Raw genomic sequence first — 17,003 nt, 5'->3', positions numbered from 1 at the left:
TTGGTAAATTATTCATTTGACTGGTGTGTCTGCAGCCAAGAATGCAGAAATGAAGCCTTTTTGCAGACGTTTTAAGCCAAGAGGAAATGATATCAGGGTGCGCTGTGCAGTTGGAAGCGTTTCTGTCATGACATCACATTATAGCATGCGCAACTGTGGCCACATCAATGGGGATGCATGCCACTTTCAGACTGTCACAATAGACCACAAAGTCCTGGATCCACAATGTTGTGAAGTGCAGTGATGCTCCTTCCTTCAGCTAAGAGAAAGATGGCAGTCAATGAGGTTATGGTTCCCTGGTGCAAAGCCTCTATGAAGACAAGCTAGTTCACCATAGGGATGGTGTCTCTTAACTGATATCAGTGCTGGAGGTCCATCACTCATAAGGGAAAAGTTGAAATTCAAGTTAATAGTATTGAGTCACAGAGTGCCATGATCAAAAAACAGAGAGAAAATAAATTGAATTTACCAAAATTAAAGGCAAACAACATTCAAAATATTTGGAAGAAATAACACTTTTTTAATAATAATGATAAAAAAATAAAACCAGGACGCTTTTCAATGCTTGATGGAAGGTTGCAACCAGGTGAAAGAAACTAAACTCAGTAACTCAGATGACTTTAGGTAGTCTGGTTACTCTTGCTAGTCCTCTATCACCGCTGCGACAGCTCTTCTATCAAAATAAATGCTCATGCCTCACGGTCGAATTACCCCATGGTGGGATGGAGGAAAGAAGCAGTGAGGATGCGGAGTCCCGAGCGGATCCATAGAAGGGCAGCAGGTTTTTGATCCAACCCATCAAGAGCACGGTGTCTAACCAATGACTGAACCGGTGCCGAGTCTGGTGCTGCTCGCTGGGTTGAGGACCCCTGGGCTGTGATGGTCTTGCTATCCAGAGCCAGTCTCTGCTCCATTCAACCCACAACAAGCATCTGAATAAGTCATCTAGAGGTCAAACCAACCCCTTCCCAAGAAAACTCACTTTATATACAACAAAAAACTGCATGAACAAATAAAGATGTGGAAGAGGTTCCACTTCAGTTCATTGATATTTGTTTCATTATTGCATTATTTTCACCCCCATACACAAAGAATGTATTTGGCCAACAGATGACCCCCATGCTCTCATACCCCCAAATAAAAAACTTCTTCTGCGCTGAACTGGCCGGACCCCCGTCACACAGTCAGCGCCCCATCGCCGACACGGCTGGCTGTACAGATGGCGGCAGCGAGTGACGCCAGAGGCCAGAAGAAGCGCCGTGACCAGCCACACACCCTGGCAGTGCGTACGCATGTCAAAGTGCACACATGCATGCCTTAATGCTGAGGACTGGACACATAGATGAGGGCAGAGTCAACACAAGCAGATTTGCTCTGCTCTCTCGTCTCCACACAGATGTCCCGCAATATTGGCCAAACTAGATTCAACATGCAACAGTAAGCAGTCCAACATGTGCTCCCCCCTCCTCCTCCTCCCATGGCAACATACTGATTCTGCTCTCCATCTTTTAACAATTTACAGCTTCAGCATTACACTGCAGGAAAAGCTCTTTCATAATCGATGGCATCAGAGTTGTGGTCTGTGTTAGATGCTTGTTTTTTTTGGACCAGATGGAGAAGGATGGTTGTCTTCATGTTTTGTGCCGCTACATGCAGCTTAAAAAAATATGAACACATGTGTATAATTCATGTGTCAGGCTCATGAATGGTGCTCACATGTTCCAAGCCTGACCAGTGTTTCTCGAAGCTTCAGCCCAGAGGGGAGCGGGGCGGGGGGTGCAAGCAAGCGACGGCGTCGAAGCCATGGAATATGGGAGACAGAGAGGGTGATGGAAGAAAAAGCAAAGGGCGAATGAGGAGAGGAGATGGAGGGGAAACGATCGAGGTGCTAAAGGAAACTAGAGAGAGCGAGAGGAGGAGCGACGGGGAGAGAGGAAAATGAGGGAGAGACAGAGAGGAGGAGGGATGCTGCAGTTTAGTGATAACACCAAGTGCAGACGCGAGGATGGAAATTCAAGGCAGACGTTTGGAGAGTTGCTGCACGTTGGCCAGCTGGAGCTCCGCTCAGGTACAGTTCTGAATGCAAATGCACAGCCAATGTTTGTCTTGACATCCATGCCTACTTCACTCCTCCCCTCATCCCTCTGAGCATCCTTCACTTTCACTTGTGAGCTCCTCCTCTTACTTCACTCCATATCCATCACACAATCATCTCTCCATTCCACCCACACACACAACACTTCCTCCTCCCACTCATCCGCCTCCTCCGTTTCTGTCTGTCACTTGCACTGGTCCTGGGGGAATGATGTCTTTTATTCATGTTCTTCTTTCCTTACATCTTCCTTCCTTCCTTCCTCAAGCCATCTGAGGATCGTTGGGTTGGACCAGGGTGCCCGAGGAGCCCAGTGAATTAAGTCATGCATCACTCCAGCAACACCTGAGTGTGGCGTCACATGGTTCTCAGGTGGACCAGAAGCGGGATCCCACACTTAAAAGCCAGTTCTTCTGACATATATTGACCAGAGGGAGAAGAAGGGCGGGATCAGGATGAGTCAGAGGAAAGCAGCTGGAATTCTTTTGCCAGTGCACGAGCTGGTGGTGATGGAGGTGCAGTAGAAAAGAAGAGAAGGAGAGCTTCTCCAGACCAGCAGCAGTGAGGGAGGTGCAGGGGAAGTGAGTCAGCGTGCTGGAGGGAGGCGAGGAAGAGCGAAGTGGAGGGTGAAGTTAGACGAGGGAAGGTTGAATGAAGGTTTGCTGAAGTCCTCCCTCGACATCGGGAGAGAACTGACCCAAGGAAACCGGGAAACTTCAGCAGCCAGCCGGAGCAGTCGAGCTGACCGAGTCGCAAAGGAACGTCGACACACAGCAACAGGGCCATTTCAACGGTGACAGCCAGATATTGCTCTTAAATATTGATACTGACTGGAATCCTGCACAGCAGACTGAAGACGCTGGGAAATCAAAACCCTGAAAAGACTGGTCTGATTCTGCCTAAACCAGGGTTTGTTTCCAGGCCGATCTTTGATCAAGCCGACATCCACCCTCAGAGAGAGTGAGACTTTCTTGCCTCAGTTTTTCTTGGGAGATTTCGACACTCGGACTTGGCTGACGGTTGCCCGTGCGATAGCCAAAATGACGGGGCAGGACTCAAAGAAGCAGCCTTCACACATCTGCACGTGATGAAGACAAGTGTGGAGCAGATCCTGCGAAGACATACATGTGTCACGGGAAGCCAGCTGTGTCTGAGAGTGTATTGTCACAGCTCTGCCTTGAGGTGTGTGTGATGTGCCGTACCAGTGTGAGTCGCCAGTTTCCTCCCCGCCAGCGACAGAGCTGGACCTGAACAGCGGTGGAGAGCGGGGGGACAGGAAGGGGGGCGAGAAGCAGCAAAGCAAAGTGAAAGCCACCAGCAGCAGAGAAGAGACTCAGAAACAACCAACATGCTCGGATAACAAGCCAAAGGAGCCGCGTTTCTGGCTGCGCCCCTGGTGCAATGTGTGGTGAGTACATGCCTCTACGTATGGTTCTGCATGTGACCGGCTCCAGACCCAGTCACTTTAATCGGGTCACTTAAAAGACCTTAGAGTGAAACATTTATCCTTGACAGGACCGACCACCATTTCCATCAGCCGCATGAGAGCTCCTTTTTTTCATGGCTTTGTTTGGTGGTACAATAAAATTCCTATAGTAGAAGACAAAAGTCCAGTGGTAGCAGCTAGTTTGTTGCCACACAAGGGCTGGTTCAAGGTTCAATCGTGTATAGTTGTTTGGAGTTTAGGATTGATTTATTCAGACTGTGATATTGCAGCAGCGTCATACATTTTTCCATCATAAGATCTTGTTTCTGAGTGAGGCAGCTGTCATGCCTAAGTGGGGAAAAGTGATCTAATTTTCTCTTTTGGCTGACATTTATAATTCATGGGTTATAAGGTCATGGGTCATTCTGTGAAGCCAGTTTCATTTCTTTGGTGTCTTAAGGCAGATGAGAAAAAAAAAAAAAAAAATATATATATATATATATATATATATATATATATATTGTGAGGCAGAAAAATGAAGCGCAACAGACCTAATCTCTGTTAACAATGTGCAGATGAATCTTAAGAAACTTTGCCTTGGCTCCTGCAAGGGTTTGAGTGATGTCATCTGCAGTATATGATGCCACCATATATTTGTATATTTGGTATGGGGTGATATGTAAAACTATTGGGGCGGTCATAAATCAGGACTTTAATAAACTTTCTGGACAAGAGAAACTCAGCCATGGATTTTTGTACATAATAAAACTGAAACATGCAGCACTATGTGACAGGTTTGACCCTCTTAAATGCAATGAAAAGGTTTTGTAAACCGAGCCTTGTCTGTCCATCAGTGACGTAAAGTAGAGCAGACGCCTCTCACTCTCTGGTTGGTGACTTCTTTTGAGCCTTTCTTCCAAGAAGTCAACATTAAACATACGCGCGACTAGCCTTGCTGTTGCTACGGGAGATACACAAAAGTCCCTTCCAACCTATGAATTAGCTTTTGTCCATTCATTTGTGTCAGTTATTTTTCATCTTGCAGAGGTCAGAAGGTCCCCAGCTGACTCATATTTCACCACTTGGTTGGACTGATAATAATGACTGGAGCAGAATGGCACTTCATTGGTCGGGACATTTGAGAGTGGAATCAAGCTCCAGTAAATACAGTCGCGCGTCGGAGGCAGCGGAAAGCTGGCTGACATGGAGACCGGCTAATGGGTTGAGGCAACCACTATTGGCTTGCTCCAAGTGTGGCTGCAGAAATGCGCTGAACAACGTTTACGTTGATTGACAGCCGTGTGGAGCCAGTAATCTGGCGGAGGGTTATAGGCTTTTAACAAGTGGACTGTGTGATCACAGCGCCATCTGGATAATGTGGTATGACACAAGTCGACATCAGAGGGTGAAGCTGTACGTGAAACAGTCAAGGAAAATGCTAAGTTATACCAGCTGTGGTCGCATCATGTTATTATATTGTTATTATATTATTACAGTTGTGCTTACACCAGCAGCTTCGAGGTACAGAGTGTTCTAATACAGTCAGTGTGGGAATACATTCATGAACATGATTGTTTGTGTAAATAATGAAACAGTTAAACTGAAACATTAGAATTGAAACAGAGCCACCAACATGGTCTGCACCATCTGAACTCATAGCTCGCATCATATAGACCTGCTCCTTTGCATCTATATACATTCATGCATGTATCCTCTGCTCCAGTCCCTTTTCACCCTGCTAACACACTTCCTTCCTTACACTATCCTCTCATCTCGCCTTCCCTCTTCACCACACAGACACACACACACACACTGGGGCTGCGGCTGAGGTGAAGTGACAGCCGCTTCATGGCCGCTGGCCTCGTTTTTCCAGCAGCCTCGGCCAGTCGAGCTCGTAATGAGACTGTGGAATGTTCTAGTGTCACTGGAATCTGCTCCTCGCATCATGGCAGCGGGCATCATGCACAAGCGTGGGTCGCCGAGCAAAGCGAGACAAAACAGGTGCAGCCGTGTTCCGGCGGCCAGGAGAGGCTCGACAGCTCCATGGATTGTAAACACTTAAATTCTCGACAGGACACACACGGATCAATGGGCGCAGGAGTCAACACAGAAGCTACAAGATCAATGATCTCACTCACTTGCAGGGAATCGATGGCGCCATCTATCAATGTCTCAATAGGTGGATTCTTCCTTTACTGAAAGTTTAGTCTCTATTCTAACACGTCTGTATTGCGCGGCTACTCGAAAGTCATTCAGGAATCTGCCTTGGGATGTGAAAGGTCACATTCTTCACAATAGTTAGCAATGATGATGTTTGGTAAATTCAGTGCACATATGAAGCTTAGGTTTAGCTAAACATGTACATGACGGTCTTTTGCGAGAGAAGTGACTCCTGTTGAGTTTGCAAGGCTTCTATGTATCGCGTCTAGAAAAAGTCATAAAATAGCTGTTCAAACTTACTTTTGTTGCACCATTTAAATGCATTTCTTTCCATTCCAAGGGTAACATCACCAGCATAGTGGCTCATTTATGCTAGAATTCAGTATCTTGGGAGAGGGGATGCCCTTCGCTGGTGCCAGTACTGCGACTCAGACAAAACCAAATCGCAGTCCCCGCCACTGACTTGCAAAGATAACTGCTACAGCAGCACCAACTGCAGTGCGTTATGGAACTTGGGAGAGTGAAAGGGGGCGTTTCATAGCATGGAGCCACTGTTGGCAAACAAGACCGCAAATGCAAGAGGTCAATGCAAGTTCTGGGCTCCACCGTAGAGGTGAGGAACTGGGCCATACGGAAGAGACTCAAAGTGGAGCTGCTGCTTCTCCACGTTGACAGAATGTCTCAGTTATTCTGATGGAAGAGCTGGAGGACATTTCTGGGCAGAGGAATGAACCACACCTCCAAGTACTGCCAGGACCTCGATGGAAAATATATATATTTGTGGTGGGACTTTATTGAGTGAATTACAAAAATGTGTCACAATATGTTACTTTAATTCAATTGAACAGCTGGCTCTCCAGACAACAGGGAACCTTTGTCAGAGCAGGAGTTCCTCCTCCACTGATCCCACTGATGCACAAGACATGTGGCAGCTTGGATGAGAACAACAACAACAAACATGGAGGAATCAGCCCAGAACAAAAGCAGACAAAAACATCTGTTTGCTTTTGTTCAGGGAGGTTTTTCACTACACAATTTCCAGGGTTTCCACCACTCTGAATGGACTTGGAATTATTATCCAAATATTTTCAAGACATTAAAAGAGCTTCAGTTTAAATAAGGTGATATAAAAACTTGAATCTATCCACCATCATGGTTTATTGTGCTACTGTCAAACTGATGCAAAATAAACAATATTTTGTTGTTTAAATGTATGTGTGGCTCCATCATTTGATTTAGTCATATACCATATTCACTCCAATTGAAACATGTGGCATTTTGTGGCAAATATTCTTATACCATTAAACTGCGATTAATTAATCTCAAATTAATTACATTCTTTTTTAAATCGAATCCCATCCCTAATATATATAGACATCTCATGCATGAGTGCAGCTTGTATCTGAAAGCAGCAGCAGCAGCAGCAGACGCCTGCCTCAGCTCCGGACGCTCCACTGACACCCAGTGAAAGAGCATTTCCTCAGGGAAGGATTCGAGTCAGAGGTTGTTGCCAATTCAGTGGTCCTTTAACGCGTTTCTTCTTAACTGTTAATTAGAGCGCCAATTAAATCCTGGAAACCACTGAGCAAATGATCTGCAGGCTTCGCCGTTCCCGCTGGTGCAGCAGCCAGCGGTCCGTTTAATGCATTTCTTTGCTTTTACCCGGAAATGATTTCATTTCCAGCCCTGCTGATCAGGTCCGAGTCCGGCGACTGACGCCTCCATCGACGGGGCGCGTGCTCCACAAACAGATATTCTGTACCTGCCGCACTGCACAGGGGTTTGAGTCCAAAATTCCAGCCTCACGTGGAGCGTCGGCTGACTATTCTGCTGCATGCAGAAGCAACAATGGGATCCACTCTTTGTTGGTGATTCAGGAAATGTTAATTGCTTTTTTGGAACTGTGGATTATGCAAACTGCAGGGTGAAGCTCGGTCTCACCAGAATCAATTTGCCAGATTATAGAGCCGATATGCTTTTTTGAAGTGGAGCAAAAGTGGTGAATCTAAAGGATGCTGTGAATCTTGTGGCTGGAAGATTAGTCACCTTGGTGACTAACTTGTTTAAAAGCTGCGTAATGAATCAGCGAGCAGCTGTTATTGAGTGGAGAGGACACCAACATCACATGTTCCTCGTATAGATGGGACGCCGTGTTGGGTTTATTGGAGAGTTGAGTTGTCTCTGCAGAGCTTCTGGCCGGTGGCAGGCTCAAGCTGCTGCCTCTCTGCCTGTGTCCTGCCAGGAGCAGAGCCCGGCAAGAGATGATGTCGCTCCACCCCACCGCAGACAAGCCCTGATCAAATACATATTTGTGGCATCACACGTTCCCAAGCTACAGACGTAGATTCACTGAGATTTAACTGGAAGTAGCAAAAAGCTCCGACTCTTCTTCATCAAAAATAAATGATTTAATGGGAGGCAACTTGTCACTCGGCCCAGTACGCGCGCCGCACTGCAGATGGACCGACCGAGGGGAATTCATATCGCACCCAACGTAAACTGATCTGACAGTGAAATAAGCGCAGCAGATATCTCCACCAATTACAGGGACTGTGATGCACCGGCTTCATGTGGCCAGCCAGAAGCCCCGTGTTGCCAGATGAAATCTTTCTTGACGTGTTCGAGGACTTCATACGCCATGCTTCCAGCTTTCTCAGGTTTTAGCTTAGCTGTAGCAGTACGCTGTTACTCACTAGTTACACCTGTGTGTTGGATAAATCCGTAATGACCTGGGCAGGTTCAACAACAGGAAGATCCTCCACTAAAAATCTAGACAGGGATTCTGATGTTGAGGTTTGTTTAGGGGCTTATTTTTGTTAGCCAAGATGCTAAGTTCAACTCTAACGGAAGGGTATAAACCAATGTCAAACCATATGGTGCTTCAACATAGATGGGAACAAGAACAATGAAGTAGTAAAGACAAGTCAAGTCTCAGCTGTTGAGCTAGTCAAGTCAGAAGGCATGGGTCTCATAGGGTTTGTGTACATGTGAGGTAAGAAAAAAATGACATGTGCTTGAGCCGATTTTATCGCCTCAAAATATCGGCTTCTTTCTCTCACGAGTGTGTGTTTTTGTTACGTCTAGTGCTTTTCATTCTTGAAACTTGTTTCTCCACAGCATTATAGATTCATCTCACCATGATATTTCAGTGCCAGTGTCATTTCATGCCTCAAAATATTTATGAAAACTAGAGGTTTTTATACAGCTCATCAGAAAACCCATCCAGTTGGACTGCACCACTGGAGCCTTTTGCAGGGAAACATCCCAGCAACAGTTCATGGAAGATGAAAAAGTACCATTTTTGAGCATGGAAATTTAACCTCGGCCAACATTAGCTCCCACTTTTCCGGTTGTCGATTTGGTGACTGAAACGTCTGCCTTACAAAAATGGAACAGTTCCGATTTATCTTGCACGTTTTAAAAAATTGTTCCACAATGATGCACAATTTTGCAAGGGTCATGGAGAAAAGAGCGGAATCCTCGCTCGATAGAAAACTCAAAACGGCTTTCCAGTCCCTTGTTCCTCAGCGATCTGACAGAATGGTGGACGTTGCACTGAAATAATCTGAATTGACTAAGTGCTCCAGCCGCTGCAGCTTTTTCAGATGTGCGAGTGCAGATGAAGACATGGGGCGGGCGGGGGGTGTGAGGGGGCTGAGTGAGAGGAGGGAAGCACATATTTGGACTCTGACCACATTTATTTGATGCATCGTGGCATAATTTCCTGACTTCATGGCTGGAAGGTAGAACATTTGTGTCTACTCAAGTGTAAGAAATCAGCCTTGTATATGACTTTTTCCCATCTCAAGGCAAAATGGTGCCCACGCACTCACGCGGCCACTCGATAACACCGCCGTTTCTCACACAGAATCACATCAGGCATTAGGGTTGAATAAATAGAGATTAATGTTTGGTCATTTTCTCGATTTGACTGCCTTCATTGAATCTCAGACAAAAACTAACTTCCATTTTGCCTTCACCGACTGGATCTGGATCGGACGAAGTGGACATGACACAGTGACTTGTCTGTCATTAAATTTAAATCCTGCATCGATTCTGTGACTTGAATAGGTTCATCATCCTTGGCAGACTAGGACTCAATCGTACGGGCAAAATTTCATATCTAGAGTACGAAACGACTATGGGTTCAGTGAAAGCTACGGCCATTGGTCGGTTTCAGCAGTCGATCACTGGCAAGCTGAAAGTGATGTTTGTAGCTTCAGCTGTCCACCAAACACCACTTGGTGACCCATGTGAAATGTCGCTTTTGAGAACCAAAGACCACTTGTGAAGCCAACTTTTTCACGGGGAGTAGAAATACATTGAAACCCAAGAGTCGTCTTATTTGTTTAGGAAAAAAACGATGTATTCAACTGAACATTTGCTGCACATCACATTCAAAATAGACAAAGCTATGATTGAAAACATCACAACTGAAACTGAAGACGTTGGACTTCCAACCAGCCTCAAGCAGGAAGAGCTTCTTCTACCATCACAATTATCGTTCAGGAAGTCCGATTCTGTTATCGTCCAAGCACTTTTCCATCACTGATAATAACTTGTTCCAGCCACATCGTATTGCTTGTCATGAAATTGAGACAATAATTATTGCTACTTTGATGCCTGTATTAAAACAAGACTTAAAAATATGAACACTGCTTCAACTTAAAGGTACAAAAACATCGGCCAGGACTTCGGCCATTCCTCCCTATACAACTAACATCCGACTTGCGACCTGCTCGACTTACGTCCACCCGTACTTACGACCAGAGCCAGCAGATGCTTATTGTTTTTTTCAATGTCTGGCACCGCAGCACGTAGCAGTCCGGCATCGTGTACAACAGTTACAGCAGCACAGTATCCCAGCATCTCACTCTCACACAGCCATATACCACTACAGTAGCGCCTATAACCCCTGCGTCGGCTATTTTGAATGGCATTCAACTTCCGACTTATGTCCAATCTGACTTAGGACCAGTTAGTCGGAACCAATCCCGGTCGTAAGTCGGATGTTACTTGTACAGCGTTCCGTCTACTGATGTGGTGTTATGACATAGTCGTAGCAGCAACCATAATAGAGGATGGAAACACTGTACTGCGCTGATAGACCTGGATCTGCTGCTGTTTCGTGGAGCGTATCATCGGCAGTGTGTTGCATTTACGACATTGTCGTTTTCAGCGTTTTCAAACTTTAGCATGGACAGTGGCTAAGATGTTTGAGAACTTTTGCTAATACGCCTCATTTCCTCCATCCATTTCAGGCGTGGCGCCCTGCGGCGGGGGGGTTCTGTGATGGTAACCATGATCCCAGGCAGCCACTATGTCTGCAGCGCTCACGCCAGAGAGGACGACTCCACCAACGACAGGGAAGAGCGGATCCTCGCCGTGTTAGGCATCATCGGAACCATTCTGAACCTCTTGGTGGTGATATTTGTCTACATCTACACTTCGGTCACCTGAGTAAAGAACCTTCCCCAAACGTTCCACCTCATTCACTATTCATGGGCTCGGAGGGTTTGATTGCTCAGCGAATGCGGAGACGTGAGGTTCATTGACAGAGCGTTCTTAACTACCTGGATCACATGAAATCCCTGATGACAGCTGGCTGCCGGGAATCCAAGCCAAACGTAGAGTCCCTCTTCACGTCAAGACATCATCACTCCTCTCTTTTGGACAAGCCCAGAAAGACCTTCAGAGCTGAAATGCATTTTTATAACCTGCGACTGAATGAAGAATTTGTAGCCAGAAGTTTGTGTCGCACAAAATAGTTAAAAAACAAAGTTTCTTCCTGGTTTTTAGCTGCTGAGATGGAAAAAAGGTTTCACACGGAACTGACGTGTCCTTACTTGAGCACACCAGAGGAGAGGTTCCTGGCTGTGCTGGGCGTCATCGGCATCATGCTAAACCTCCTGCTGCTCGTCTTCGTCTACATATACACTGCCATCTGACCATTCCATGTGAGAGATACTCATGGAAGAACTGAACACTGTCAAAATGATGCTGCGTGATGTGATGTGTAGATAATCATAGCCATCTGTATCGCACATGATGCCGTTGCCTGAGAAGAAAAAGGATGGCAGCGGATAGAAGTGATGAGTCAGCGTGGACACGGGCTCTTGACAAAAGCAAAGACCGATCTGTTGTGGGTTTTTACGACCGAGTAATGGGCTGTTTCCCCTCGCCATGTGTCTCTGACTGGATCGCTACACCGAGCGCGGAGCAGCACGAGAGAGTGGAACTGACACCGTGTCACACAAAGCAAATCAGAACAGTACTGTTGCGGCCTGTCACAGCGGCGCACACTTGCAGCCGAGAAATTGAGCAGAACCAGCGGGGATTGCCCGGAAAAACAGGAGCCGAGGCCTCCAAACAAGGCTCCGCCATCTGTCTGGGAAATCAGCGAGGCACAACACGCCGCCCAGGATTGGATAACCGCGCTTCCGCTGGAACCACACGTCGCTGCGGATATTATTTTGGGAACAGCGCGTCTCACTTGAATTCGGTGGCGAGGCGAGGAGGAGGTGCGGGTCTGAATCTGCACTTCATTCTCATCATTCTCTTCTCCACCAACAAGCTCACGCCGGAGAAGACATAGCACTGAAACCCCGCCGTTTCACTGAGCACACGACGTCACACGCACTCGAGCAGGGACTTGAACTCAGAGGATTCTGGAGGACACTGTTTCATAAGTGTTGCCATTTGTGTCATCGCATCGTGAGGCTCTTTGTTACCTTGTGTGTTCCTGCCTATAGTTTTAGCGCAGCTGTGTGTTTGGCGGAACTGATGTGGCGCTAACCTTCATCTGACATATCTAATGAGTTTACTACTGTTTGTAGTTCTGGCAGAACAAGTGAGATTTATAGAACATTTCTCATTGGACGGGACGTTGGGGTTGCTGCAGATGGCTCAGTCGCCACGGTGATCTGAGGGCTCAGACACGTAGCATGTCTCCATGAAATGTGACTTCTATTCAGGTATTTGTAAACTGGCGGTTTTGAATCTGTTTTTTTATGAACCGGAGGACAGTGTAGGGATTTCAGGGTGGATGTGGCGAGAACAACTTTGATGCAGGTGCAACTGTCGGGATATTGTAGATGAGATGTGGTTGCAGCTTGGAGAACGTGAGGTCGGAGGTATTTTTTGCCCTCAGTGAGGCATTTCTCACTTATCCTCCTCATTTTGTCTTCCGCTCCCTTTTCCTGGTAGCTCCAGCCGACACGTCCACCAGTCAGCAGGGGGCGCTGCCCTACAAAAACAACATTTTAGTCATCATCTTTGATGAATCACTCATAACTGTTTGGGTCCAGAGAGTGTTACATTCTGCTGAAGGGGCAATGAGAAAAGTGCCCCGTCAGCTCAGCCATTCGCTGACATGAAGCGGTCACATGGAAACCGTCCTGAGAGCCACTTCTCTCTCCTCTCTCTTTTTAACGGAATCTTCAATACGAGCTCTTCTCCTGCCTCCGATTACTGCCAAATATTTTTCGCACAATCTTGAATAATTGTGTTCAGAGTGTTGCCATTCTGCCGTTTGTGTTCAATTGTATGAACTGAGATGCTTGAATGCGACGCTGGCTCAGGCTCTTTTTTTCACCAGCCGCCCCCGATGTCCAGTCTCTTCTCACCACATGTCCGAACCATCTGTCCTCCCTTCCTTTGTCTCCAAACATCTCCACGTCAGCTGTACTCGGTCACTCCGACAGAAAACCCAGGCTTCTTCTTCTCTGCCGCATCTATCTCGGCTTCCCGTCTGAGTCACAGCCTCTAAAGCAAGGGCCTCAAACCTGACTTCAAGGGGCCGCAGCAGGTTTTAGCTCCATCAAGTGGACACCAGTCTGCTGATCAGTGTTTATCAGTCTGGTGCTGTTGGTATCAGCTCAAACCTAATTGGTTAAACAAAACTGGCTCTTTTGTGGATCCGTTTGAGGCCCCTGCTGTGAACCAAACACCACAGCAGCTCTCACTTGAATAGAGCTTCCCTTTCTCGGTTTTGTGAGGCTACTTTGAAAACTCCAATACTGGCTGAAAAAATATTCATCTCCTGCTTCACATCATCAGGAATCAAAATGCAAAGTTCTTCAGAGATGGCTTCAGATGTTGATCTCAATCATGGAGTGTCAGAGGGACAAAAAAGTGAAAAGTGTTATTATGCATTTCATGGCAAGACCTGCGGAGAGTATCCAAAATGTGTATGAGGAAATCACCGCCATCATGGGGTCAAATATATTTGAATATAATATTATTATAGGGAACTTTTTTTTCATTTTTCTACCCTAAAATGAGGAGTTAAAGGCCTATAAAGGAAATCGTGCCTGTGTTTCAAACGCCGCGTCCTGACTCTCATGTAGAAGCGTCACTAAGGATGCGAGCCATGTAAGTGGTTATAAACAAGAGGAATCAGTGAAGAGAGCTTCAACATGTCTCCCCGTGTGTGCTGCTCCTCATCTCTTCTTCGTGTCTCATCAGAGCTATGTATTGCGTAGTAACTGCAACACTGCCCCACATGGTTTCCAGTGGTACTGCACCGTTTGGTCACAAGCTTTGGGGAAACAAGAGGAAATATGGACCAAAAGAACGCAGAGCAACGACAAAGGCTCCGTCCATTTCCGGGTCTATACATAGCGGTGAGCATAATGATGCTACCAGAATGAATGACAGGTGCTCTTTTGCTGGGGGCCGAGGGGTCATTAATAATGGAGATGGTGTCATCCGCTATTTACAATTGCAGCCTTCCAGCTGGTTGTCAAATTAAATGTCATTTTATGGGGAGACGTTTCTACATTTACTCTGGAAAAAAGAAAGATAGATAAAAATCACACCATCGGTTTTGGGACCAACAACCTCTTTAAGCCCTGGTTTAGCTAAACTGCTACGTTTGGGCACTAAAATGGCAAGCGCTCCCCCCCTCACAGATTTTATTTTTACACCATATCTCAGCACATATCAAGGGATTCTGCATCAGCATGCTGGCATTTGCACATTTAGTTCCTGTCACATCCGGTAAGCGCAGAAGAGACAGGCCAGCTGAAATGTACTGCGAGTACAGCACCAGACCAGCTACCTCATGAACGCCAGCTGAGCTTCCAGTCAGTGGCACAACTGTGCAGAGAAATCTGAAGGGAAAAAAATCACCTTCCACGGGATGATCACATGGTATTAGGGTCCGTCTCCTTTCATTTCGTTGTCAAATTGGACTCCACCATTGGTTTAGAAGCGAAACAAAGCAGGCTTGTTCAAATAAAGAGCAACATATCGTGTTTTTAATGCCACTGTCCTTAATGATGACTGACGTACCTGTGGAATGGATGTGATTTTGCATGATTTTTTGGGGGTGAGACCAGTTTCAATATGACAGACTAAGTGCCAAGCAGACCAATGACAGCAGAAAGCCCAGAGGGCCAGTCCTTGCCATCTGCTGTCCTCACAGCCACCTCCTCAGCGTACACACACACACGTTAGCACAAAACCCGCGTTATCGTTTCTACTCACTTGTCCACGGTGCGAGTGGTTTTTACAGCCCCATCATCATATTAGAAATGTCTCAGTCCTGGGAAGTACCATTAGTGCCAGAGGGGAGGGATCCTGCATAATCCGAAGTGGAACTTGGATTTGTGACAAACATAGAATCCTCATGTTTTTTCATGATGCATTGCATGAATTGGTTTCTTGCCTGACGGGGCATTTTTGGACGCAGAGCTAGTCAAGTGGCTGCTCCCACGACTCACATTACATTTTAAACTCAAACCATCTTCTGGAAAGATCCAGTTTTTTTAGGATTCTGGGGAAACACTAACATACTGACAATGTTCTTCCGTCATGATGGCTGGACTCGTGAGGGACGCCCTGAACCCAGCGTCGGTCCTGAGTTAACTTCGCTAAAGCTGCTGCCACAGAAGCTCCTTCATGTGGAGAGAACATCGCGAACTGGTTCATCAATAACTGTCGGGATGTTTCTGTATGTGACGACTGCACAAATGCTCATACTTTTTTGTCATGCTGACTTATGGATATATGCTGTATAGTAATAGAACTGCCAATAAAACTGAACTCATCACGCTTTGAAGAGTCTTGATGTGCTGCGACAGACCTCTTCTTCCGCTTCCATCCATGGATTTGAGGACACTCTGCTATTGTGTTTCGCGCCACAATATTTTCATGGAAGTGCCCAGTCATTAGCAACCAAGTCCTAAACAAACCATCCCTTTATTGCTGGCTGCAAATACACCGCAGGTACTTCATATATTAGTTTCTTCTCAGGAACTCAGGGGACAGTAGGACAAGCACACGTGTGAATTATGAATGAAGTTAGTTGGCTGCTGCAGGTTCACTCACACTGTTCTTCCTGACTTCCACCCATATTACAGGGAAAACGCAGGACTTCTTTTGGCCCTAAACTCACATCCATACTCCAACATGACTGGAGCCTCCAACACGAGAGGTGATTTGAGAAAGCCTTCCATTAAAATGCATATTTATAACCCTTTACAGTCATTTCTGTAAAAAAGAAATGTCAGTATTTTTGCGAGCTGAACATAATGCAGCCACAGTGAGACAAGACAACCCACTCCATTGTACAATATTAGTTCCATCATATGACCAGATGCATTTTGCCAGCAGTTAATTCATTTTCCCCTCAAGTAAATATATATTTCCAATATACTAAAGGTTTTTCATCAGTTGTTGCCCTGACATAAAAAAATAAGAGCTGGTGAGCTCAAAATAATAAAAAATGAATTAAAAAAAATAGATGCTACAGAAGGTTGACAAATTAAATAAGAAAATGCGAGAGACACAGAATGTTTTGAGTAAATAACACAGAAAGTGGGTGGAGCCGCTCGGTGGGGGGCTGCTCTCTCCGGGTGCTGTTCAGGTTGTACATGCACTGTGCGGTGCTACTTGTCTTTTCCTGTAGCCTGATGAAGCAGGTGGAGGTGAGCACCGCCGGACGCCGCAGCTCATCTGCGCGAGTCTCAACTCCCGTCCAGTGTCAGTGCAGATGCCTGGGCAGACCTGTGCAGCGATGCTCAGCCAGCCAGATAAACTAACAGCGTGTCCTCAGGCGCCCCATGAGACAAGCAAGGATCTGGCTAATATGGGTGGCTGCCCTCCGAACGCACTCACCCAAGCCCACCATAGTCTCCGCCTATGCCGCTTCTCCTGGGTGAAGCCAAGAGCTCCCACTTCCCGTTCCTCCTGACCCTCTAATCGCTCTTCACCAGAAGCGTTTGCGTCCGCCCCTCGGCGCCGCAGTCCACTGTTCCCAGCTCCTATTTTAGTCTGTAGTTAGTTTGCCAGATCAAGCATGAAGCCTCTCCCTGGCTCACA

At 46.4% G+C, this 17,003-nt stretch overlaps 1 long non-coding RNA gene across 1 annotated transcript; it reads left to right on the top strand.

Annotated features, from left to right (window-relative positions):
• Nucleotides 1-1,874: 1,874 nt before the first annotated feature.
• Nucleotides 1,875-15,721, top strand: LOC128764212 (uncharacterized). The gene is made up of 3 exons (XR_008415728.1): nucleotides 1,875-2,068; nucleotides 2,361-3,500; nucleotides 10,940-15,721. It is a non-coding gene; the product is annotated as an uncharacterized LOC128764212 (long non-coding RNA).
• The last annotated feature ends 1,282 nt before the right edge of the window (nucleotides 15,722-17,003 follow it).

This window comes from Synchiropus splendidus, chromosome 8, assembly GCF_027744825.2.
Source record: "Synchiropus splendidus isolate RoL2022-P1 chromosome 8, RoL_Sspl_1.0, whole genome shotgun sequence".
NCBI lineage: Eukaryota > Metazoa > Chordata > Actinopteri > Syngnathiformes > Callionymidae > Synchiropus > Synchiropus splendidus.
This window is presented reverse-complemented; position numbering and strand designations above follow the sequence as displayed.